The 26,911-nt window shown below is 43.6% G+C and overlaps 1 protein-coding gene and 1 long non-coding RNA gene across 2 annotated transcripts in view; both read left to right on the top strand.

Moving 5' to 3' along the window:
- Nucleotides 1–21,484, top strand: part of LOC126248270 (uncharacterized) — a 36,454-nt gene extending 14,970 nt beyond the window's left edge. The window contains exon 3 of the long non-coding RNA XR_007545449.1: nucleotides 19,574–21,484. This is a non-coding gene — a long non-coding RNA (uncharacterized LOC126248270). The remainder of the gene's footprint in view (nucleotides 1–19,573) is intronic.
- Nucleotides 1–26,911, top strand: part of LOC126248264 (uncharacterized) — a 127,410-nt gene that overhangs the window by 41,531 nt on the left and 58,968 nt on the right. The gene's annotated exons all lie outside the window — the stretch shown is intronic.

Genomic DNA, 26,911 nt, shown 5'->3' with positions numbered 1-26,911 from the left:
AAGGCCCTGGGTGTAGATGACCCTCCGTCAGAACTATTGATAGCATTGGGGACCCAGCCGTGACTAAACTCTTACATCTGGCATGCAAGATGTATGAGACAGGCAAAATACCCTCAGACTTCAAAAAGAATGTGGTGATTCCAATTCCAAAGAAAGCAGTTGTTGACATGTATGAAGATTACCAAACTACCAGTTTAATAAGTCATGGTTGCAAGACGCTTACACAAATTCATTACAGAAGAATGGAAAAACTGGTAGAAGATTAGGTGGGATTTCAGATAAATCAAAGAACACATGAGGTTGATTTAAGGCAAACCTACATTTATAGCTTTTATTATTATTATCGTTAATTCACCATTAAGGCGAGCATTAAAACACAATCAATATTCACAATGACAATATGATACATAAATTGGTACATTTCAAATTCATCGCACTTTTTTCTCTCTTTTCTCTTCTCAAAAACCTTTCATAAATTCACTGTGTTTCTTCTTCCTCTCCTCTGTCCACTTCTTTCCTGGTTTCTTCTGTTTTGGTGTTTCTTTGAATTTCTGTTTGTTGATTTGTTCTCTGTATTTTCCTCTGTTTGATATTTCTTCTGTGGAGATGTTTAGATTTTTGAGGTCTTCCATGGTTTCCTTTACCCAGTTAGTTTCACCTTATTCGTCACCACTATGTTAAAAATCTTCTTGGTCAGCCTATTTTCATTCATCCTATGAATGTGCCCATAGAATTTTGCCCTTCTTTTTCTGATATTGTCTGTAATTGTCTCTGCCTGTTTGTACAATTCCTTTGTTGGTCTCTTTATCCAGATCCCCTGTCTCTGAACTGGCCCATAGATCTTTCTCAGAATTTTCCTCTCTTGCTTTTCCATTTCCTTGATTTTAGTTCTTCCTCTGATTACTGTTGTTTCTGAGGCATACAAGGCCTCAGGTAATGTCTTAATTTGGCATTGACTGAAATATTTCTTTTATTGTAATGGTTCCATGTAAGTCTGTATGCTTTTTGTAGTTTTGTAACCCTTTCTTTATTGGCTGTGGAATTCAGTCCTGTTTTATGTATAATCTCTCCCAGGTATTTGAAACTTTCTACTTGTGTTATCTTTCCGTACTTTGTTATCAATGGGCTTCTGTCTGTAGGTTTTGTGTCCACGTACTGGATTTTTCATATGATATTTGTAGTCCTGTTCTGCCTGCGATTTCATGCAATATCTCTAGGGCTTCTCTGGCTTCTTTTCTGTCATTTGTAATGATGGCTATATCGTCGGCAAAGGCCAGACATTTTATGTTGACGTTTCTATTTTTCTCTCTCTCCCCATCTTTACCCCATTGACTTCTTTGTCCCACGTCCTGATTATTTTCTCTAAAACAGCGTTAAATAAAATGGGTGACAGGCCATCTCTCTGTCTAATTTCCAGATTTCTGCCATCAGTCCATCTTCTCCTGGTGCTCTGTTATTTTTCAAGGATTTTATTATTTTCACGATTTCTTCATATGTTGGGGGTTTGGAGTCCCGGTTGGGTTCTGGTTTTGTAAACTGTAATCTCTGTTTTGGTTTATCACAGTTAAGTAACGTGTCAAAGTATCTGGCTAATATTTCACAGTTTTTCTTCGGATTTGTCTCCAGTGTTCCATCTTGTCTTTTGAAGCATAAGCTTGGTGGCTGATATCCTGTCATATTTTCTCGGAATACTCTGTAAAAATTTCGTGTGTTGTTTCTGGTGAAGTCTTCTTCTATCTCCTTCAACCTGCTGTTTTCGTAACCTCTTTTTTTCTCTTCGGATTATTTTTGAGTGTTTTTCTGTATCCTGTTGAAGTCTTCCCATTTTTCTTGTGTTTTATGGCTGTTAAATGTTTTCCAGGCTTGTATTCTGTCTTCTATGGCCCTGTCGCATGTCATGTTCCACCATCGGTGTTTCCTTTTTCTCGGTGGCTGCCCCAATTTTATCAGTTCTTTTATTTTTTCTGACAGTTCTGTCCAGTTGTTGCTATTGATTTTCGTAATTTCTTCTATTATTTCTTTCTTGTTTATTTGTAGGTACTATGGATCTGTTCTGAAAGATCTGTTTGTTCTCTTGATTTGTCTATTGGGTATAAATTTTACTTTAATTTGGAGAAGGTGATGATCAGATTCGAAAACTCCTTTCCTTGTTCTTACGTTCATTATTTCTCTGGTGTTTCTTGTGGGTATTGCTACGTGGTCTATCTGAAATTCTCCTAGAGCATGGTTGGGGGATTTCCAAGTTACAAGTTTTCTGTGTGGTTTTTGGAATTGCGTTGACATGATTTTCAGATCAAAATTTCTGCAGAAGTTTATCAAGTTCTCTCCATTTTTGTTTGTTCTCATGTGGGCCGTGTGTTTCCCTGTTGTGTCTCGGAATTTTCTTTCCTTGCCTAACTGGTCATTGAAGTCTCCTAGTAACACTTTTATGTAATTCTTGGGGGTTTTGCTGGTACTTTCTTCCAGATCTTCCCAGAATGCCTCAATCATCTCTGGGTTCTTCTTGTTATAATTGTTTGCGGGGGCATGTCCATTGATTAATGTATAGGCTTTGTTTCCAGATCTTATCGTGAGTGTCAACATTTTTTCTGATTTTGAGGTGAAATCTACTACGGAGTCCAATATCGATTTATGTACTACAAAACCAGTTCCGAAGAGTTTGAGATTTCTTCCTGGGATGGTTATGGCTGGTTTCCCCTTATATATTCTGTAATTTTCAGAATCAAAGTGGTTCTCATCTGCAAATCGTGTTTCCTGTATTGCCATAGCTTTGATGTTGTATTTATCCATGGCGTTTGTTAATTGTTTCAGTTTACCTGGCCTCAGTAGTGTGTTGGTGTTGAGTGTTCCCATGTAAAATACTTTCTTCATCTTGAGGGTTTTTGAGAGGCTCCGATTCTTCTCTTCATGACATGCTTGTTCCCCTGGAATCCGATGATCAGGTCTATTACCCAGTCTTACTGATTGGGGCCCAGGGTTGTGGATTCTTTCCCGTTGTTCTGTCATGATTATTGGTTTGTGTTGAGGTATTGGTGGTGAAATCACGAAGGATCTCACATAATTTCGACTGGAGTTTTGAGTTCCAGAAGATTAACTTACAGCCGAGCTCACAGAGCCAACAGACGCTGATCAGAGTACCGGTGGCTGCCACGCAGACGTGTCTGGATTTTGGGGCTTCGCATGTAACCCTATGCAGGGGCCCTCACAGGGTGCTACCATCCGGAGCCAGATGGACCCAGGTTTTTTTTTTACGAGGTGTTACTCCTCCCCCTCCTCCTTCCTCATCATTTGTGAGATGAGGCCCCGGGCTTGGGACTGGCAGTGGCAGAGTTATAGCTTTTGTAGACTTAGAAGAGATTTTCAGTGTTGGCTGGAACACTCTGTTTGAAATTCTGCAGGTAGCAGGGGCAAAATACAGGAAGCAAAAGGCTATTTACAATTTTTACAGAAACCAGATGGCAGTTATGAGTCAAGGGGTATGAAAGGGAAGCAGTGGTTGAGAAAAGAGTGAGACGGGGTTGTAGCCTATACCTGATAATATGTAATCTGCACATTGAACAAGCAGTAAAGAAAACCAAAGAAAAATTTGGAGTAGGAATTAAAAGTTCAGGTAAAAGAAATAAAAACTTTGAGGTTTTCTGATGACGTTGTAATTTTGTCAGAGGCAGCAAAAGACTTGGGAGAGCAGTTGAACAGAATGGACAGTGTTTTGAAAGGAGATATAAGATGAACATCAGCAAAAGCAAAACAAAGATAATGGAATGTAGTCAGAGTAAATCAGGTGATACTAAGGGAATCAGATTAGGACACAAGACACTTAAGAGTAGTAGATGAGTTTTGCTATTTAGGAAGCAAAATAACTGGTCTTCTTTTCATGGGAACAAGTAGAGAGGATATAAAATAGACTGGCACTGACAAGAAAAGCATTTCTGAAGAAGAGAAATCTGTTAACATTGAATATATATTTAAGCTTTAGGGAGTCATTTCTGAAGGTATTTGTCTATAGTGTAGCCACATATAGAAATAAAACATGGACAATAAACAATTTAGATAAGAAGAAAATAGCTTTCAAAAAGTGGTGCTACAGAAAAACACTGAAGATTAGATGGGCCGATCATGTAATTAATGAGGAAATACTGAATAGTATAGGAAGACAAGAAATTTGTGGCACAACTTGGCCAAAAGAAGGGCTTGGCTGACAGGCCGCATTCTGAGACATCAAGGGATCACCAATTTAGTATTTGAGGGAAGTGTTGGGGGTAAAAATCGTAGAGGGAGACAGAGATGAATCCAGTCAGCAGATTCAGAAAGATGTAGGTTGCAGTAGTTATTCGGAGATGAAGAGGCTCACACGGATTGAGTAACATGGATAGAGTAAACTAGTCTTCAGACTAAAGACGACAACAACAACATACACAGATTGTCTCAGTGCTATTCAGAGCCTCTGTATGTCATACACAGTCCATCCCTTAGTGCAACGGGTCCAAGAAAGCCTTCACTTTCTTGCTCTTGAGGGAGCCGCTGTGATGTTTATGTGGGTTCCTGGTTATGCCAGTCTGACAGGAAACGAGGCTGCCGATGTTGTTGCACAGTAGCTTTGCCGACCTTCTCTTGCCGAGAGGAGATCATTTTAGCTAGGTTGCCTATTGGGCACTGTCTTTTTAGCCATAATCATTTCTAAGGTGGTGATCCCCCACCACTGTGTTCATTACTGTCGACCTTTGATGGTTCTGTATTTCCTGACCGAATTCCCCTTGTCTAACCACATATGTTCTAGTGTATGTTTGCCATCTGAGTTATCGGCCGTTTTAGCGAATGGCACATGGGCTGTTGACCACGTTTTACTTTTTATCCATTGTAGCAGTATGGCGAAGGATATTTAATTTAGTTTGGGACCTCTGCAGACTCTACAGTGTATTTTGTGGATGTTTCCCCAAAAGGAAGTCCTTGTTCTTAGCTCTCTTTCCTTCCATTGATTAGGCTTAACGTATAGTCACTTCTAACTGTTTTTCTTATTAATGTTCTAGGGTTAGGACATGGGAGCTTATGACATTGGTTGTTTTTGCGCCCTAAAACAAAACAAAACACGCATATGTAGCTAGTTTGTGTGGTGGGGCTGATATGTACCCATCTGGACTAAGCTCCGTGGCAACGCAAGGGATCACACTTTTGATATCTGAGCTTTTGCCTCCCCATGTATGCGTAGGAGTGTTGCTTGTCATTATGGAGCATAAGAACTGCCTGGCAGTAGCCATGGAGCCAGAAGGCCCTTGCTGTGGCTGTGTGGCACCCGTGGGGAAAGCCCTTGATTGGAGTGGGTGGTATCAGGTAGCATGCTTTGCGTATGAAATTTATTAAGCTCCAAAAAACTGTCTGTTCCTCTATGACCATTTCTTCAATTGGTAATGGATCATTGAATGCTGCTTGTTATGACCCTGCAGCCTTCCTTTCCTGGCTACACCCTGGGGTCTACCTGGTTTGCAGTAGGATGGATGGGGACACATTCACTTTTTTTGTGGAAAATATCGAAGAAAAGTTAGGCAAAGTGGAGTCTCTTGGTAAGATGCGGTCTTGTTCACTGTTGATCCCAACTACTTCTGGTGCCAAGTTTGCAGCCCTTTGTGATTATGCTCAGCTTGGCAATGTCCCCTGTCCCTCACTGCTCACCAGTCTTTTAACATGGTTCAAGGAGTCATTTTTTTATTGGGACCTCATTGAGGAGGAACTCCGGGCCAATCTTGAATGACAGGACATTCATTTTGCTTGGTGTGTGCAGAAAGACCGTAAGGACACTGGCACCTTAATTCTAGATTTTGAGAGAGATCTTTCTGGAGATCAAGGTTATGTGTTATCAGTGTCGTGTGAAGCCATACATCCCACCATCCAAGAGATGTTTTTGATGCTTGCGTTTTGGGCACATGCCTTCTCAATGTGTGGCAGACCCTCGGTGCTGAATGTAGACACCCACTCCACGAGGCAAGCCAGTGTGTGCCACTGTCCATGTGTGTTAATTGTCATGACCATCACTCTCCACGCTCACGATATTGCCTGGCATATAAGAAGGAAAAGAAGATACAGGAGATCAGTCCCTCAATAGTTTATCTTACACTGAGGCTCATCAGAAATGATTGGTTTTGCTGCGTCAATGACTTCAGCATTTGCCAATGTTATGTCCTTTCCCACTCCTCCCTTTTCCTTACCCAAGTCCTATCCACCCTCTTCTCCCCTCCCTCCCCCCCCCCCCCCTTTTGGTTCCCACAACCTCCCCTCTGGATGCTGCTCATACTCCCCAGCTGGAGACGTGTGTCCTTTCTTCAGCATCTGCTGGTGATGGGGCACCCTCCCATGACCTCTCACCCCAGCATCTCAGGTCAGAGGCCTCTTACCACAACTCAGCCATGTAACACACAGTCAGTGTGCCCCAAGATTTCCCCCTCTCTTTTAGTGCCAGACCTTGCAGAAGCCTGCTCTCTGTCTGTGCCCTGCCCTCCTCGACCTCTGAAAGAGAAGAAGTAGAAACGTAAGTCCCAGGACATTCAACCTCCCTCCCCCATTAGGTGCCCCTGGAGATGCCATCTCCCCTCTCGCAACCTGATTCTGACCTCTTATGTATGGATGTCACCACATCATCTTCGGTGACAGATGGTGACCTGGCAGCGTGATTGGCTCCAGCCCATTTGCCTCTTGTTGGGATACCCACTCCGTGCTTATTCAATCGAACTGTAATGGATACTACCATCACCTCCTGGAGTTGCAATGCCTTAATCCCTTATTGCCTTTTACTTGGCAGTTTGTGTCATTCTCAAAGAATCTCATTTTACTGATGCTCACTCACTGACCCTTTGTGGGTTCTGTGCTTTGTCAGAACTGGGTCAGCACTTCAAGGGCATCTGCTGGCATTTGCATGTTGGTCCATATGGGCTTTATTAGTACATGGATCCCCCTTGTTCCACATTGGGAGCAATTGCCGTCCGGATCCACTCAGACTCTGCGGTCGTGGTTTGCGGTCTCTTATCTCCTTCCTAACATTCCACCTACATGTGGTGCCCTAACTGCTCCTCCTCCTCCTCCTCCTCTTCCTCCTGCTCCTAGTTGGTGATTCTAATGCCCACCACTCTATGTGGAGTAGTGCTTATCATTTAGTTGTGGGCTCCTCATTGACCAATTTCTTGTAGGCCACTACTTGTGCCTTCTTAATGAGGGTTCTCACACTAATTTTAGTGCTGCATGTGGCACTTTCTCTGCCATTGATTTTTCACTCCTTCCCCCTCCTCTTCTTCCTTCCTTACGTGAGTCACAATGCGATGACCTCTATGATAGTGACCATTTCCCGTTGATTCTCTCCTTCCCCTCTTGATGGCCAGGTTACTCCACTGGGCTTTTCATCATGCTGATTGGTGTCTATACATCTCCCAGGTCATTTTTACTTGTTCTTTGTCACATTATATTGATGAAGTCATTATGTAATCTGTCCAATAAGATAATAGACACTGCTAATATTGCTGTCCCCCACTCGATGGGACCTGTTTTCTGTCAGCCAGTCCCCTGGTGGAGCACAGCCATTGCCACCGCCACCTGCGATCGTCATCGTGACTTGCAACATCTTGTTCGGCACCTGTTCACTGCCCGTCTTATTACCCTTAAATGTCTTTGGTGCAAAGTCCATTACTTAATCAAACGGAGCAATTGTGTCCCCCCAGGGGGTCCACAACTCTTTTGTGGATACGTGCGTAGCGAGCACGGGACCCCAAGCTAATGTGGCCTTCCTTCCTTTCCGGGCTGCATACCTTCCTTTTCTGCATCCTTCCCCATCCCCCATCTTCGTCCCACCCCCTCCTCCTCTTTCCTTCCCTTTCTCCCCCTCTGGGTGTATGTTTTGTGCCTATGTCCGGAGACGGACACTCGAAAATGTAACACATTCTTCGCTTTCTCTGCTTGCAAGTCTTCGTCCTTCCTTTGTCGTTCTCTTTTCCTTACCTCTACCCTTTCTCCGCTGTGGCGTTTGAGACCTCTCTTCTTTTATTTCCTGTTCTTTGTTTTTCTCGTTCTCTTTTTTCCTCCCTGTGCGTGTCTGAAAGCCGACCCATGCATTTCCATGCGTAGCCAGTTACAGGATAACGCGTAATTCCCTGCCCCAGGTAGACAGGTAGGACACGTACATACCCCCTGGTAACGGCCAGGCCCAGGGAGGGTTGATTACCCGAGCTGATACCTTCCGAAAGTGCCGATAGGTCCCTCCATCCGTTTTTCAGGAGGTGTGACCTGAGGTGTGAACAACACCTAAGGCGGGAGTGCCCTGAGAGAGGGCCCCCACAAGGGAGGAGCGCGCCATCGGAGACGCCTGTAATCATAGGGGATACTTCCGCAATGGTTTCCTTATCTTCTACTATGCCTGCTCACAAGCGTAAGTTCAAAGAGTCTCAGCCACAGACAGTTCTTCCATCGTTGCTACAGTTCCTTGTTGTTTCTCGGTCTGACGAAGGTCATGACTTCTCCACAGTCAACCCTTTCATTATTCAGAAAGGTGTCGACGCAGTTGCAGGTCCTGTAAAGGCTTGTTTCAGATTACAAAATGGCACCTTGTTGAAAACAGTGAGTGCCCTCCAGGCCCAAAAATTGCTGCATACTTCACTGCTACACACCTTCCCTGTCCGGGTGGAAGCGCACCGCACTTTAAATTCCTCACGTGGGGTCGTTTATACCCGCTCCCTTGACGGATTGTCCGACGAGGAAATTCAACACTACCTGTCTGACCAGGGCGTAACGGCTGTTCAGAGTCATGAAAAGGGTTGACATGAACATCGTTCCGACCCATACTGTCTTCGTGACATTTGACAGAGTTCAACTCCCATCGAACATGAAAGCGGGCTATGAGATAATTTCCGTTCGCCCTTACACCCCAAACCCTACGCGTTGCTATCGGTGTCAGCGGTTCAATCATACCAGCCAGTCCTGTTCCAATCCAGCCAAATGTGTTTCGTGTGGCAAGGATGCCCATGAGGGTGCTTGTCCACCTCCATCCCCTCGTTGCATCAACTGTATGGGTGACCACGCTGCTTCCTCTCAAGATTGCCCCATTTTTAAAGATGAAAAGCTCATTCAGGAAATCGGAGTGAAGGAAAAGGTGTCGACCTTTGCTGCTCGAAAATTATTCGCCAGTTGAAAGTGCACTGTGCCTCAGACAGGTAAATACAGCACTGTCCTTGCCTCTCCTCGGCCAACAAAGGAGGCGGCCACGCAGACTTGTGATCTCACCTTTAGTGCCACAGTCGTCAGATCGGCCAGCGCAAAGATTGCCCGTTCAACCTCCCCACTTTCGCCTGCTCACTCTAAGGCTCACCCTTCATCAGAATCTGTTTAATCTCGAGCCCAAAAGTCAGACACCCGGACTTCCAAAAAAGAGCCTACACGTGAAGATTTTTTACGTACCCCAAATTCACAACCATCAGTTCCTCCTTCATCTAAACATCCTGTTTCCAAGAAGGCTAATAAGAAACCCAGTTCCTCTACTTCTCCGCCACGGATTGTCTCATCTACAACACCACCTGGCGGTAGCCGCCCTTGTCAGTCTTCTGTGTCGCCGAGGCACACTGCTGGTGGCCGATCAACTGGCCGATCGCTGGTGGCAGGAGCTGCTGCTGAATAACCTATGGATCAGGATCTTCTGCCTTCGGCTGACTGCCGTTCCACACTGTCAGTCGCCAGCTATGAGCTGTTGAGGGCAACCTTGGTCACATTCTTCCATTTTCTGTCCACCCTATGTCCATTATCCATTGGAATATACGCGGCATTCGATCCAATCGGGATGAATTGTCGATCCTACTCGCCGGTCATCTTCTGTATTCAGGAAACAAAGCTGCATCCCCACGACCGCTTTGTTTTCCCCCATTTTCCGTCAGTCCAATTTGATCTCCCCTCTGTTGAAGGCACTGCAGCACATGAAGGACTCGTGATTCTTCTCCATGATACTCTCCATTATCACCCAATCCCCTTAAACACTTCTTTCCAAGCTGTCGCTGTCTGTCTTTTCCTTTCTGGATACACCTTCTCTCTTTGTACTGTATACATTCCATCGTCCACACCAATGGCACGAGCTGATCTCCTTCATCTTCTTGGTCAGCTTCCACCCCCCTACTTGCTGGATGGGGACTTCAGTGCCCACCACCCGCTTTGGGGATATCCACATCCTTGTCCGCGTGGCTCACTATTGATAGACGTCTTCCACCAAGCAGATCTTGTTTGCCTCAGCACTGGGGACCCTACATTTTTGTCTGCCTCCACGACAAATTTCTCTCATTTGGACCTTTCAGTTGGTACTGTTCCGCTAGCTCGGCACTTCGTATGGTTCGCCCTTGCTGATACACACTCGAGTGACCACTTTCGATGTGTCCTTAGATTGCAGCCACACCTGCAATATATGCGCCCGCGACACTGGAAGTTTGCCCAATCCGATTTTACACTTTTTTTGTCTCTAGCGACATTCGATGACAGTCACTTTCTTAGTGTCGACGATGGGGTCACTCATATTACAGACGTTATTCTTTCAGCTGCGGAACGTTCAATACCTCGCACCTCCGACTTGCCCCGGCGCCCCCCCAGTTCCTTGGTGGAATGAGGCATGCCGCGACGCAATACGTCAGCGGCAGTGTGCTCTTAGCGTTTTCAGACACCATCCTACATTGGCCAACTGTATCTGCTATAAGCAGTTCCGTGCACAATGCCGTTGCGTCATCCGCGATAGCAAGAAGGCAAGCTGGGACTTCTTTACTAGCTCATTTAACACCTTCACTCCCTCCTCGGAAGTTTGGAGTCGGATTCGACGGTTATCTGGCGCGCCTAGTTTCTCCCCGGTCTCTGGGGTCACTGTCGCGCATGATACATTAGTGAACCTCGTCGCAATTTCTAACTCATTGGGTCAACACTTTGCTGAGATTTCAAGCTCTTCAAATTACCCGCCAGCATTTCTCCCGAAGAAACGCTCTGCGGAAATGCAACCTCTTGCCTTCTCCTCTCAAAATCGCGAAAGCTACAATACTGTTCTCTCCATGCGGAAACTCCAACATGCACTCTCTTCTTCTCGCTATTCCGCCCCAGGACTGGATGGTATCCACATTCAAATGTTGCTGCATTTACCATACCATAGTCTGCGTTACCTCCTTCACCTTTATAATCGAATTTGGACTGACAGTACTTTTCCCAGACGGTGGCGGGAAGCTATCGTCGTTCCTGTTCCGAAACCTGGAAAGGACAAACATCTCCCCTCTAGCTATCGCCCCATTTCTCTCACGAGTAGTGTATGGAAGGTTTTTGAGCATATGGTGAATTGCCGTTTAGCTTGGTGGCTGGAGTCCCGCAGTCTTTTAACACCTGCCCAATGTGGTTTCTGGAAGCATCGTTCTGCAGTTGACCATCTTGTTGCCCTCTCCACTTATATCATGAACAATTTTCTCTGGAAAAGCCAAACGGTAGCAATATTTTTTGATCTGGAGAGAGCATACGATACCTGTTGGAGGACAGGCATCCTCCGCACACTGTTCTGTTGGGGCTTTTGAGGTCGGCTGCCCCTTTTTCTTCGCAAATTTATGGCAGAGTGCGGGTGAACACTACTCTCTCCCGTACTTTCTCCCAAGAAAACGGGGTACCCCAGGGCTCTGTGCTAAGTGTTGTACTGTTTGCCATTGCCATAAATCCTATTATGGATTGTCTCCTTCCTGATGTCTCGGGCTCCCTCTTTGTGGACGATTTTGCGATCTACTACAGCTCTCAACGGACCAGCCTTCATGAACGACGTCTTCAAGGATGTCTCAATTGCCTCCACTCTTGGAGCATCGAAACAGGCTTCCGCTTTTCTCCCACTAAGACCGTTTGTGTTAATTTTTGGCGTCATACTGAGTTTTGTCCACCTTCCTTACATCTAGGACCTGTCAACCTTCCGTTTTCGGACGTCACTAAATTCTTGGGTCTTATGTTTGACAGAAAACTGTGCTGGTCCTCCCACGTTTCCTATCTTTCAGCTCGCTGTCTGCGATCCCTCAACACCCTCCGTGTCCTGAATGGTACCTCCTGGGAAGCGGACCGAGTGGTCCTCCTCCGCCTCTATCGCACCTTAGAGCGATCCAAATTGGACTATGGAAGCATTGTTTACTCCTCTGCTCGGCCGTCTATTCTTCGTCGTCTCGACTCTATCCACCGCCGTGGATTATGTTCAGTGTCTGGAGCTTTTTACACCAGCCCTGTGGAAAGCCTTTATGCTGAGACTGCTGAACCTCCGCTGTCCAATCGGCGAGCTGTCCTTCTGAGTCAGTATGCTAGCCATCTGTCTTCCATGCCTGCAAATCCGGCCCATGACATTTTTTTCAACGCCTCCTTGGATGTAGGGTATGCAGGCCGCCCTTCCTCCCTACTACCACAGGGAGTCTGCTTCCGTCAATTGCTCCATTCTCTTTCCTTCCACTTTCCTAAAACTTTCTTGACAACTTGGGGTACAGCACCACCTTGGCTCCGTCCCTAGACCTGCCTGCTCCGTGACCTTTGTCAGTTTTCCAAGGATGGCACCCCTTCACTTGTTTATCGTTGCGCATTTGCTGCTCTATGTGCACAAATGAAGGATGCCACATTTATTTACACTGATGGCTCAAAAACATCATTAGGTGTTTGGAGTGCCTATATTGTTGGCGACACCCCAAATCGATTTCGGCTTCCCGACCAGTGTTCGGTTTATACTGCAGAGCTTTACACTGTTCTCCAGGCTGTCCAATACATCCGTCGCCATCAGCAAATACAGTATGTTATCTGTTCAGATTCTCTCAGCTCTCTCGTCAGTCTCCAAGCTCTCTACCCTGTCCACCCTCTGGTCCACCGGATTCAGGACTGCCTCCACTTGTTCCACTTGGGGGGTGTCTCTGTGGCGTTCCTCTGGATCCCAGGACCCATTGGTATCCGTGGAAATGAGGCAGCCGATATAGCGGCCAAGGCAGCAGTCTCTCTTCTTCGGCCAGCTATTCGCATGATTCCTTTCGCCAATCTACGGAGTGTTTTATGTCGTCGTGTTGCCTTTTTATGGCACGCACATTGGTCGACACTTCCCAATAATAAATTGCGGGACATGAAAGCTCTTTCCTGTGCTTGGACCTCTTCCTCCCGAACACGTCATCAGGAGGAGGTAATTTTAACTAGACTCGGGATAGGGCACTGTCTTTTTAGCCATCAACATCTTTTAAGTGGCGATCCTCCCCCACTCTGTCCCCACTGCTCTCAGCTGTGGACGGTAAGACACCTTTTACTTGAGTGCCCCTATTTCACTCCGTTACGTGCCCGTCTACAGCTGTCACCTGATATATATTCCATTTTAGCAGATGACACGCGCTCAGCCGATCGCGTTCTCTAGTTTATTAGTGCCAGTGAGGCGACGTCAGTCATTTGAAGCACTTTTTGGGGACAACCAACCCTATTCTGTAGTGGTTTTTTAAAGCTTTTTAGTTTTTCCAATTTTTTGAGTTTTGTTCCCATTGCTGCTGGTTTCCAGTTTTGTTGTTCCTCCCAAGTCACAGACCGGGCGCTAATGACCATAGCAGTTTTGCGCCCTAAAACCATAACAAAAACAATAAAAGGAGCAATTGTGTGTGTGTGTGTGTGTGTGTGTGTGTGTGTGTGTGTGTGTGTGTGTGTGTGTGTGTGTGTGTGTGTGTTAGGGGTTGCTTTCTCTTCTCTAGGTTCTTCTGTCCATTTGTCATGGGTTTAGGCTACACTCCGTACCCTCCCAGTTTGTCAGCAGCAATCTTCCATTCTGGGCCTTCTCCTTCCAGGTGGCCTTTGTACAGATCCATCAGTTCTCACGGAACACCTCACAACCCATTTTGTGATGGCATGGTGTTGCCTTGTTACTCCTCTGGAAACAGCAGTCTGAAGCTTCCCGCCTATGAATTACTCCTTGTCAGGCAGAAACCTACAATGAACCTTTCACTGAATGGGGGCTTCCTCAGGCCGTTTCTTCTTCTCACAATTCAGTCCCAGGCTCTTATTCTGTCCATAATCAATTGCTTCAACACCTCATGCCTCCACAATGCCAATATTCTGGTGTTTAACCATATTTGTCTTTAAGGCATTTTCCCTTCTCAATGGAAAGACAGTATTGTGGGTCCTGTATGTAAGCCCAGTGAGGCTCTGTCATCCCTTGATAGTTACAGGCCAATCAGCATGATCAGTGTCCCCTGCAAGTTGGATCCTTGAACCTCTGGATATTTTATGTCCTTACCTGTGCAACTTTTGGTAGGGATGGCATCTGATAGATCATCTGCTTCGATTGGACACTGCAGTTCGGCAGACCTTTCCTCAGCACCACCCTCTTGTCGCAGTTTTCTTTGCTCTTTGTAAGGCCTACAACACAGCTTGGTGCCATCACGTCGTCCTTACACTCCATGAGTGGTGCCTTTGAGGCCGCACCCTCCCAATTTTTATTTGCCAGTTCTTATCCCAACAGCTGTTCAGAGTTCAGGTTGGCACCATTCTTGAATATCTGTACCCAGGAGAATGGTGTTCCACAGGGCTCCGTGTTAGTGTACTTCTTTCTCTCATCCCTATTAATGGTCTTATGGCCTCTGATGGACCGTTTGTCACTCCTATTCTGTATGTGGCTGTTTTCTGTATTTGGGCTAGCTCCCACTCAGTGGCCTTTGAGGAACGACAACTCCAGGGGTCCATCCGGCACACTTCAACATGGACACACTTGCATGGTTTTCAATTCTCTCAAGGGTGGTGCATTTCTGTCACCATACTATGGCCCAGCCTGATCTGGAGCTCTGCCTTGACACCCAACAGTTCTGTTTCTTGGGCCTTTTTAACAACAAGCTTGCTTGGTTGCTCCATGACCGTCATCTAAATATTGGCTGTTTTTGTAAACTCAATGCTCTTCACTTCCTTACCCACACATCTTGGGGCACAGATCATTCAACCTTCTCCACCTTTATCAGGCATTAATTCTGTCTCAGCTGGAAAGTGTTTCTCCAGTTTATGGATAAGCTGCCCCTTCCACACTGCTCCTCTTAGACCCAATTCACCAGCACGGTATCCATTTAGCCACCAGTGCCTTTCACACTAGCCGTATTGGTAAGTCTTCTGGTTAATGCTTGCATCTCTCCCCTTTTGATTTGGCAGTATGAGTGCCTGGTTTCGTACACCATCACTACTTGCTCTTCTCCTGCTCACCCTTTGTATTCTATTCTTTTTGCTGCTTTGGGCTGTTGCCTGCCCTCACTACCTGTCCTTGGGTGTGTTTACTGGTTGGGCTGTGCCTCGTTTCTCTCTGCCATGATTTCCATCTCTCCTCCTTGGCCTCTCCCCCATGTTCTCTCCACCACCCAACCCCCCACCCCAGATTAGTTCCTCGGCCCTGGATTCGGATGGATGTCTTCCGGGGTCCACAAGTCTCCATCACCCCAATTGTGTTGTTTGTTCTGAATGCCCCTATGGGAATGTCAGGGTGCCATTGTTTCTTAAACCAGTGGCTCTAAGCCTGCTGGTCACATGGGATGTGGCTTCACGTCTTCTGTTGGCACAGAACACAATCTCTTTCTTTCCACGTGTGGTGTGTTTACTGCAGAATTGATAGCCATCTATTGGGCCCCTCTGCTTTATTAAATGATGTTCACCCGAGTTTTATTATGTATGTACTCAATGAGTGGCATTCAGGCTATAACTTGTTGTTTTTCCTGCGGTTCTTGGTCTCTGCCATTCACAGTATTGTCGATCTTGGCGATGCTGTTGTTTGGTTGATTTCCTTTTGGTTCCTGGCCACATAGGTGTCTTGGGTAATGAACTGGCTGGTCATCTGGCTAGGGGTAGTAGGCACCTACCCCATCATTCCCCATTATACCACCAGAGGTGGATTTGCAGCAGTATGGTAAATCCCTTTTTGCTTAGTTGCAGGCCAACTCTTGAGAGGCTACCTCCACCCCCTGTCCAATAAACTTCATGCAATCAAGGAGACTCCCACCACGTGACATTTTTCACTCAGTAGGAATGTACCATCCTCTGCTCCACCCAACTTTCCTGTTGTTTCCTTGTCCTGTTGCCCCAGTGGTCCTTTTACCTGTTTGTTTGCTTGTTTTCATTTTTCCTGGTCTGGAATGTGCTGTTTCTCCCTTGGTTTCTGCCACTGTAGGTCATGGGACTTGCCCTCCCTCCCCCCCCCCCCCCCCCCCCCCAACCAACCCACCAAACCTCTACAAGCAGGCATACAGCATCTGTATGGCATAGTTAAATGTTAATACTACTTTAAATAAAACAATTCCAATTTCTTCTCTGTGTTAGGTTCACAGTCTACATACCACAACAGATAAAAAAAACTGCTGCCAGTGCATATCTCACTTTGTTTGTTATGACCTGTAACGCTTATGTGACGAGTGATTCCAAAGACAATGTAGAGGCTTTATTCTTAGATGGCACTACCACAACAGAATTTATCCTGGGAATAAAGACACCCCAATGAAAATGTCAAAAAAAGTGAAGAAACAACTGAGAAAACTTGCAAGGACTAGTGAACTCGAATACTCTACTAAACAAGATACAGTGATTGAGGTAAGAAATTTAGTTGGTGCTTCTTGTAAATGTACTAAAAATGTTTTGAATGGGTTTGGGAGAGATTTCTACAGCCATTCTGGGACATTGGGGACTTCATTAGGTAGAATGCTTATTTATTTTGTTCCATGCAGCTAGAACCCATAAGAAGCAGATATACAGGCAACAAAATTAGCAGGCATAACAACACTGTGTGATACAGAGCTATAAAAGATGGCAGAAGCACTGAAATTTGCAAAGTTGCATTTTTAAGCATCCCTGGCTTGCAGCACAACAGAGGCAGAGTATAAAATATGCAATGAAAATTTCAAACAGGGGCTACTACTCTCAGAGGAAGATGTGCAATTAGTCAAGGAAAATATGGAAAGTATTCTGAAATACAAAAGTCATTGCAGTAGAAAAGATAATATTCATAAGTCTCATGTGCCGATGCAATATTCTGTTCTAAGTTACTACAACCACTATAAAAATGAATACTGTCATGATATCAAAGCAAATCTTGTATCTTTTGATAAGTATCACCTCATTTTTATTGAAGAATTCAACATTTCATTCAAACTGCCAAAATCACTTACTTGCCCAATGTGTGATTCAAAAGAAATTGAATTGAAAGCTGTCAAAAAAGACATGGAAAAATTAAGATTTTATGTGTGTATATTTCAGCAGTCATCCCTGTAATTTGTCACCCGGTAATTTCTTTGTTTGGGATGAATCAGTAGCATCAGGGGCTTTAGAGGAATTAGACAGCTGCTTACTGAAGTATTTGGAAGATCGCAACATAAAAGGGAATAAGTTGATTGCAGTTTCAAACAACTGCTCCAAGCAAAACAAAAACTGCAACATTGTGTATGTTTGGATGCCGCTAATTGCAAAAGGAAGGTTTTCCTCCATTCAGTACCACTTACCACTTTCTGGACATTCCATGTTACCAAGTGATTGAGGTTTTGCTGTTATTGAGAAGTATGTTTACTGATGTGTGCAATTTGTGCAATGGGGAAGATAGGAAGAAAGTCAACTTAAACAAACAAGGTCGTCCTCCAGCATCTGAACCAGTTTTTGAAAGAATTACTTCGGGTCACTTTCAGTTGACCCAAAGAAGAAACAAGACCGCATATCAGCACTGAATTGGATATCACATATTTATCAGAACTTTTACAGAGTCGTAAAAACTAAGAAGACATCTACAAATGATAAGTGTGTGTAGATGCTTTTGCAGACGAGATATGAGAAGTGACAGTAGTGCTGTGATAGTTACAGGAAAACAATGGTATGCCACAAAATATATTCATCACTGCTAAGAAAATATAAAAATTTGTACATTATTAATACAAAGTTCATATTTTTTGCCATTGATTTGTGTGCTTAAGTCTTTGAACAGTGTACACAAGTCACATTAATAATAAAATGTCAGTAACTCCTGCATGGAAACATTTTTTGAGACTTTTTCAACTGAATATCTCCAGTCATAGCTAATGTAGGTTATCATTATTTTTCACAAACTTTAAATTTATGGAATGTCCACAACTCGCAGTATGGAGGTGGCGCAAAAGAACAATGAAATTTATCATTTGTCTGCCTCGGTACCTGTACCTTTGCGATCAGCAAGGCATACTGCTAACTGAAAGGGCTTGGGTTCAATTCATGGCCAGGTCAGAGATTTTTCTCGAGTCCTGGACTGGGTGTTGTGTTGTCCTTATGTTTGTATCATCATAAATGAGAAGAGTATTGTCTCCAATACGCTGTCATATCATCTTTCTATTATTGAGATGGCTACATGGGCATGAACCGAAAGCCAATAAATTGAAACAATAATAATAAAGAAAGTTGCCATCATATCCTGCCATGTCTCAATGGCCAATGGATTCAGATGCTGCACAGGTTGCCGATTCGAACTTGTTTAGCATGGTAGTATGGGTCCAGTAGACAGTTTCTTTCAGTGTGCCCCACAAAAAGTAGTCACAAGGAGTGAGGACACTCAATCTCTGCACCAGTAAATTTGCAGTTATCCAATGCAGTGACTCTGTTTCCAAAGTATTCATCAAGCAAGCAAAGCACCCATTCAGTGGTATGTGGTGTGGCCCCATCTCGCATGGATTGCCCAGTACTCCCAACACTAGCTGTGAGAGACTAATTGTTCCAGAATTGCAACGTAACCTTCACTAGTGGTCGTTTCTTGCATGAAAAAGGGGCCACTAATGCCCCTGCTACATACTGCAGCCCAAGCAATAACTTTGGGAGAATACAGTGGTTTTGCTTCATGCAAATTGAAATTTTTGAAACACCAAAATAACAAGTTTTCCTTATTCATGACTTTCATTCTGGTGGAAGTGCACTTCATCTGTGAACCAGATGCAGCAAACATCAAATCCTTCTTCATTATCAATCATTGTGAAAATCTGGTTTGCAAAGTCTGTCACACAGCTCGTATACGTATGTCCTGCTGGCTTTGGATTTTGAATGCAAACATGTTTGGGCTCTGTCTCAGTATTTTCTGCATACTGGAATGCTTCAGACCAGTCTCTGCTACAATTCTTTGGATGGATTTCCTTGGATTTTGCTTAGTAATCCCAGAAACCTTTGTGACGTTTTCAGGAATAACCACAGCTTGCCTGAGCCAATCATTCCCCACTAGACCATCAACCTTGATGCCTGTCAATTGGAATTTGGGGAAGAACTTGTGAATGCTTTTCCCATCAGGTCCTTTTCAAACATTAACTCATGTTCCAAAACTGCACCTTGTGCAGGTTACTCTGGGGTTACTAATAATATTGTCTGCCAGGTAATAAATATATAACATGAAAAGCAAAGGTCCCAACACTTTTCCCTTGCGTACACCTAAGTTACTTCTGTATCCAAAATAACAGGCTGTGTTCTTCTTGCTCAGAAATCCTCAATTCAGGCTCAATTATTTTTTTTTTCTTATGTCGCATATAATCATATTTTTTGTTAATAAATGTTAGTGTGGTATCGATTTTACAAGAAACCTGTTTCTTTTTAGATGTCCTGGTCCTGGAGGTGGAAGGATCTGCTCAAAGTGGAGGCAGCTCCTGTCAGTAAGCTTTACCAAATTATGGGTACAGCTCCAACAGATCCTCATGAAACCAACTTCAGAAATTGATAGGAAAAACAGAAAACTGATTCCAGACACCCCGTATTTGACCACGAGCATCGGCGACCAGGACTAAGAATTGTGAAAGAGCTTCCTGCAGGCAACTACAGCAATGCCTTCAATTCCTGGTGCTCGCCTAGTGGAACTTTGACAAGATCCTTCACCCAAAGCACACGAAACAAGTGTCAAAGGAGAACCAGTGGCAGGTTCAGACCTACCTTATGTGATAAGAAAAAATGCTAAACAGATTGATAACTGGGGTTTCACAATGCAAAGTCAACTTCACAAAATAGTGCTTCAGCAGTGATGATGAAATTTGCCATTGTGGTGGCCTGCAGGAGCATCAACATCTATTTGTCTGTTAACAGGAACCTGCTGGACACACTACTACAAGTGATCTTGCTGCAGCTAAGAAAGCAGCCAAAATTATCAAATAGTGGGCTCTCCCCAGAATTTGAAGAAAGCGCTTCATGCAGGCAACTACAGCAATGCCTTCAATTCCTGGTGCTCGCCTAGTGGAACTTTGACAAGATCCTTCACCCAAAGCACACGAAACAAGTGTCAAAGGAGAACCAGTGGCAGGTTCAGACCTACCTTATGTGATAAGAAAAAATGCTAAACAGATTGATAACTGGGGTTTCACAATGCAAAGTCAACTTCACAAAATAGTGCTTCAGCAGTGATGATGAAATTTGCCATTGTGGTGGCCTGCAGGAGCATCAACATCTATTTGTCTGTTAACAGGAACCTGCTGGACACACTACTACAAGTGATCTTGCTGCAGCTAAGAAAGCAGCCAAAATTGTCAAATAGTGGGCTCTCCCCAGAATTTGAAGAAAGCGCTTCATGCAGGCAACTACAGCAATGCCTTCAATTCCTGGTGCTCGCCTAGTGGAACTTTGACAAGATCCTTCACCCAAAGCACACGAAACAAGTGTCAAAGGAGAACCAGTGGCAGGTTCAGACCTACCTTATGTGATAAGAAAAAATGCTAAACAGATTGATAACTGGGGTTTCACAATGCAAAGTCAACTTCACAAAATAGTGCTTCAGCAGTGATGATGAAATTTGCCATTGTGGTGGCCTGCAGGAGCATCAACATCTATTTGTCTGTTAACAGGAACCTGCTGGACACACTACTACAAGTGATCTTGCTGCAGCTAAGAAAGCAGCCAAAATTATCAAATAGTGGGCTCTCCCCAGAATTTGAAGAAAGCGCTTCATGCAGGCAACTACAGCAATGCCTTCAATTCCTGGTGCTCGCCTAGTGGAACTTTGACAAGATCCTTCACCCAAAGCACACGAAACAAGTGTCAAAGGAGAACCAGTGGCAGGTTCAGACCTACCTTATGTGATAAGAAAAAATGCTAAACAGATTGATAACTGGGGTTTCACAATGCAAAGTCAACTTCACAAAATAGTGCTTCAGCAGTGATGATGAAATTTGCCATTGTGGTGGCCTGCAGGAGCATCAACATCTATTTGTCTGTTAACAGGAACCTGCTGGACACACTACTACAAGTGATCTTGCTGCAGCTAAGAAAGCAGTCAAAGTTGTCAAATAGTGGGCTCTCCACAGAATTTGAAGAGAATTATCTTGCTGTTTTTTTTAATCTTCCTGTCTGTATTTTATCAATACTTGTGGTACATATTTTTCCCTGTATTTTTACTGTTATTAATTTCTATCTGTATGTTACTGAATTTCCTTTGTAACTGATTTTTTATATGTATTCAATCTCAATATGTATGTTATTTCTGTCGGTTTTGTAATAATTCAATGTCGTGGACATGTAAAATATAGTAAATAAATTTCGAGATTTAAAAGAGGGTTTGCGTGTTATTGCTGGCAATGCTTGCGAAATACAGTTGCGCTGTGGTGCTTCTATTGCTTTACACAGAAATCCATATTCACATGAATTTATCAGAGTTGAATAGGTCAAACAGCTCAGCTGTGGTAATAATACTGAAGAAATGACACAGCAACTACTTATTGTTCTGTGTTTAAAAAATTAACAGCTTCAGATGATTTTTGCATCCATCTTCTGAAGTTCCTTATGCTATCGTAATAAATTTTAGAGGTACTGAAACAACTGTTCTTGTGTGCAGCTGTTAGTCTTTGCTTTCTCACATCCACTCAGTCTGCAGCTCTTGATCTTTAACTAGGGGCCATTAGGAGACTCACACTCCTACTATATCCCCGACCCTGCCATCAGCTACAACTACTCCTCCGTGCCTTGAGAGATGTTTACTCCTTTCCTGAAACAGCTATCAGAAATCCTCTAGTAGGAGCCTGGAGTTGTTCATACCTATTACATTCTGATGTAGAAATTGGCTACCAGAAGTCCTCTATTAGAAACCTTGAGTTGGTGTTCGCACCTGCTACATTCTGATGCAGCCATCAGTACTGGACATCCTCCAGTAGAGATCTTGAGGAGATGTCTACTGCTAGTATGTTCTGACCCAGCTGTCTGCTACTAAAAGTCGTCTAGTAAGGCCATTGAGATGTTATCGCCTTCTATGTTATGATGCAGACATCAGATGTCTTCTAGTAGGTGCCTTGAGAGTTGATTTCCATACCTGCATTCTGACATGGCCATTGGCTGTCCTCTAATAGAGATGTTGCTGAGATGCGCACTCCTGCTACGTTCTGACACAACCATCAGCTACTAAAAGTTTTTATTGCGGACCCTGAGGAGAAGTACATTTCTATTATGTCCTGATACAAACATCGCTACTGCAAAAATCCTCTAGTAGGGGACTTGAGGAGATGCATACTGCTACTATGTTCTGACACAGCTGTTGGCTACTATAGGAGCTCTAGTGTGGGCCTTTAGGATATGTTCACCCTTATTACTACATTCTACCACAGCCTTCAGCTACTACAAGCAGTCCAGTGTGGGCCTTGCAAGTCTTTGCTACAAATGCTAGTTCCCGTTGTAACCCTGAATGTTGACCATTCCACCTGGCATGCCCTGTATATTTCCAAATGGTAGGCCTGAAATGAAACCATTGCTTTTCTCCCCTGTTTTGTTGATGTTGGGCTTTGTACGTACTGCCATTACCTTGCTTTCTCCTCTACTTTGATAGTGGCTCCAGTTGCTTCAGGTATCTCACATTGAGCTGAAGAAACTCATTAATGATTAGATACCATTGAGCTTCCTGGAAAGCATTTGACACAGTGCCTCCTGTAGTCTGATAACAAAGGTATGAGCATATGATAGAGTAGGTTCCCAGATATGTGAGTGGCTTGCCTGTATGTTGTCCTCACTGGTGAGTATTCATCAGAGAGAAGGGTATTATCCAGAGTGCCCCAGGAAAGTGTGATGGGACCACTGTTGTTATCTGTATACATAAATGGTCTTATAGACAGGGTGAGCAGCAGTCTGTGGCTGTTTGTTGTTGATGCTGTAGTGTATGGGAAGGTGTTGTCACTGAGTGACTGTAGTATGACACCAGATGACTTACACAAAATTTCTAGTTGATGTGATGAATGGCAGCTACCTTTAAATGTAGAAAAATGTCAGATAATGCAGATAAGCAGGAAAAATAGTCCCGTAATGTTCAAATACGGCATTAGTAGTGTGCTGCTTGACACAGGTATGTTGATTCGATATCTAGGTGTAATATTGCAAAGTGATATGAAATGTTTATCTTGTCATAAAGACTTCATTTTTATTGTCTGCATGGATTTTAATTCCCATTTACTTTCACAATCATCAGTTATTTTGCTGCCCAAACAGCAAAAGTCATCTACTGTTAGTGTCTCATTTCAGAGTTTAATTTGAGTCCTTCGCCATCTCTGGAAGAGTTACAATGTAATCAGTATCTTACAAAATTTTTATTTCTTCGCCCTGAACTTTAATTCTGTTTCAGAAGTTTACTCAATGTACAAGTTGAATAACATGTAAGATAGGTTACAACCCTGTCTCTGTATGTTCTCTCAAATACTGCCTCTGTTTCTTGTCCTTGAACTCTTAAAAGCTGCAGTTTGGTTTCTGTACAAGTTGCAGATAACCATTTGCTCCCCATATTTTATCTTTATTAATATCAGAATTTCAAAAAGTTTATTTCAGTCAGTATTTTCAAAAGATTTCTCTAAATCAACAAATGGTACAAATGTAGATTTACCTTTTTTTCAGTCGAAAATACCTCAGTTTCCTGTTTTTACAGATTGTTTGATATTTGACATGCATGTTTCTTTCTAGTCTCTGGCAGAAACAAGCACGGATTGTTACTGTAGTTAAGTGGTGAATCATTCATAAATGCCACATTCTTTGCCAGCAGTTGGTGTGTTGGTCTAGCCACTTGTAGTCAAGTGTGATTAGTAACTGTTTTAAATTAATCTTTTCATCACTAGTCCACCTTTTTAAGTAGACCCCTGTAACTGTGACACAAGCTGGAGCGTCTCATCAGCCTGATGCGACAATTCTGTGTAACAACACAATCTTCTACATAAGCTGACAATCAGTTTCTTGTTCAAAACAGATAAATCCCAAGTTCTAAGTATTGTAATTTCCCTGAAACTAGAATCAGATTCTGAAAAGTGAAATTCCAGTGAAGTCTTCTCTTTTAGAACTATGATACTAGCTGCAGAAATTACCATAGTTCTTTTTGAAAATACAACATTGATAGCAATATCTTTGTAACTTCCTGACAGATAAAAACTGTGTGCCAGACTCGTACCTGAGCACAGAACCTTTTGCAGGCAAGTTCTCTGCTAATTAAGCTACTCAAGTACAATTCATGATCCATTCTCACAGCTTCACTTTCATCAGTATCTCAGAAGAACTTCTGTGAAGTGTGGAAGGCATGAAATGAGGTACTGGCGCGCTCGCTGTGTGTGTGTGTGTTTGTGTGTGTCAGTTGTGAGACATTCTCAGATAGCCCAGTCAGTTAAGCAGTTGCCCAGAAAAGAAACGGTCTTGGTTCGGGTTTCAGTCCGGCACACAGTTTTAATCTGCCAGAAAGGTTCACATCAGCATATACTGTACTGCAAAGTAAAAAAATTCCCCTGGGCTGTGTCTAAGCCGTGTCCCTACAATATCCTTTCTTCCGGGAGTGCTAGTCCTGCAAGTTATGCGTGAGAACTTCTGTGAAGTTTTGAAGATAGGAGATGAGTTACGGGAGGAAGTAAAGCTATGAGAATGGGTCGCGAGTTGTGTTCGGGTAGCTCCATTGGTAGAGTACTTGCCCATGACTGGCAAATGTCGTGGGTTCGGGTCGAGTCTGGCGCACAGTTTTAATCTGCCAAGAAGGAAATTCATTCTGGAATATCTTTGAAATTTATATAGCTGTGAAGAGAGACTGTCATTTAGTGAGGACTTTTTCACAATTCATTTGGACAAAAACAGAATTGAGACATCTTAAACACTTCAGGAAATATCTAAGGTTAACAACTTAGCTGACTGACCCTGTATATAAATGCCATAGCAGATAATACAGAAGCACCATAAGGCTGCTCGCAGATGATGCTGTTGTGTTGCTAGAATAGTATAGTGAATTGCAGGAAGAGCTGTGTTGGATTTACACTTGGTTCAGGAATTGGCAGCTGACCCTAAACATGAATAAATGTAACACATAGTGCGTGAACAGATGAAAAGGCCCATTCTTGTACAATTATGAGTGTTGAATAAGCACTGAAAGCAGTCGCATCCATTAAATATATGAGAGAGTGCATACAAAGTAATTTAAAGTGTTATGACTGCATAAAACTAATTGTAGGAAAGGCAGAGGCCAGACTGAAGTTTGTTGGAAGAATCGTCAGGAAGTGTTGTCCACCCATGACGTTAGTAACTTACAAACTCTTGTTCTAATATTACTAGAATGTTGGTCATCAGTCTAGAACCCTTGCTGGATAGGAAAGATAGAGGAAATAGAGAAGATCCTAGAAAGCAGTGCATTACATCCTAGGTTCATTTAGTAAGTGTAAATGTGTCCTGGTGTTGTTCATCCGAATCCAGTCATATATGTTACAAGACATGCATTGTTTATCATGGTGTAGTATACTGTTAAAATTCTGTGAACACATTTATAGAAGTGTCAACTGTTATATTGTTCCCCCTACTATATCACGATGAAAAAAATCATGAAGGTAACCTGTGAGAGGAGAGATCTGTGCTCACAGAGGCTTACTGATAATTATTTTTCCTGCACAACATTTGTGACTGGAACATTAAAGGGGGGGGGGGGAGGAGGAGGAGGGGGAGGAATGTTAGAGTGGTACGCAAAGTACCACACACCCTAAGATGGCTTGCAAAGAATGGAGACAGGTAATGAATAGTAAAAACGGCACAAATGTTACTGGTAAAGTAAATTCAGCTTTCGGCCAACAAGGCCTTTGTCAAAAAGAGATAACGTACACACACACACACACACACACACACACACACACACACACACACACACACACACACACACACACAATTCACACACATGACCAGTCTCTAGTCTGGAGCCAATTACATTGTTACATTCCATCCTGGATTTTCGCCCGCATCTCGTGGTCGTGCGATAGCGTTCTCGCTTCCCATGCCCGGGTTCCCGGGTTCGATTCCCGGCGGGGTCAGGGATTTTCTCTGCCTCGTGATGGCTGGGTGTTGTGTGCTGTCCTTAGGTTAGTTAGGTTTAAGTAGTTCTAAGTTCTAGGGGACTGATGACCTCAAATGTTAAGTCCCATAGTGCTCAGAGCCATTTTTGAACCATCCTGGATTTTCCATTCTTTGGTAAAGTAAACACTGTTTTGAAAATGAAGTTTCTTGTATGCATAAAATTGAATATTTGAAATGAGTGTGCATTACTGTTTTTAACAAATGGTTGTGATTTATGGACTTTTAAACTGAAAAATCATTCAAAAACTGAGGTTAATCAGCAGTGGAGGAGTGCATGTTGGGAATCAGTTGTAGACACACAAACCAATGAATATAATGAACTGGAATCTGAAAATACGATTATAATAAAAATGCTAAGCAGGTGAGCAGGACATGTAGGTAAGTATATAGATGGTAGATGGACCAAGGAAGCTCACTGCTGGATTCAAAGATAAGAAAATGACCTAGTTGATGGTGTAATGAAAGGTAGGTAGGTAGCATTAGACAACTTGCAGGAGCAACATGGATGAATATATGTGAAGAATGCAGCAGATGAGGAACTGTGGAGGAAAACTTTATCCAGCAGTAGGTTTCAAGTGGATGACGGTGGTGGTGGTGGTGGTGGTGGTGGTGGTGGTGG

This window comes from Schistocerca nitens, chromosome 3 (genome assembly GCF_023898315.1).
Source record: "Schistocerca nitens isolate TAMUIC-IGC-003100 chromosome 3, iqSchNite1.1, whole genome shotgun sequence".
Taxonomy (NCBI): domain Eukaryota; kingdom Metazoa; phylum Arthropoda; class Insecta; order Orthoptera; family Acrididae; genus Schistocerca; species Schistocerca nitens.
Note: the sequence above shows the minus strand (reverse complement) of the source record. Positions and strands in the feature narration are given on the sequence as shown.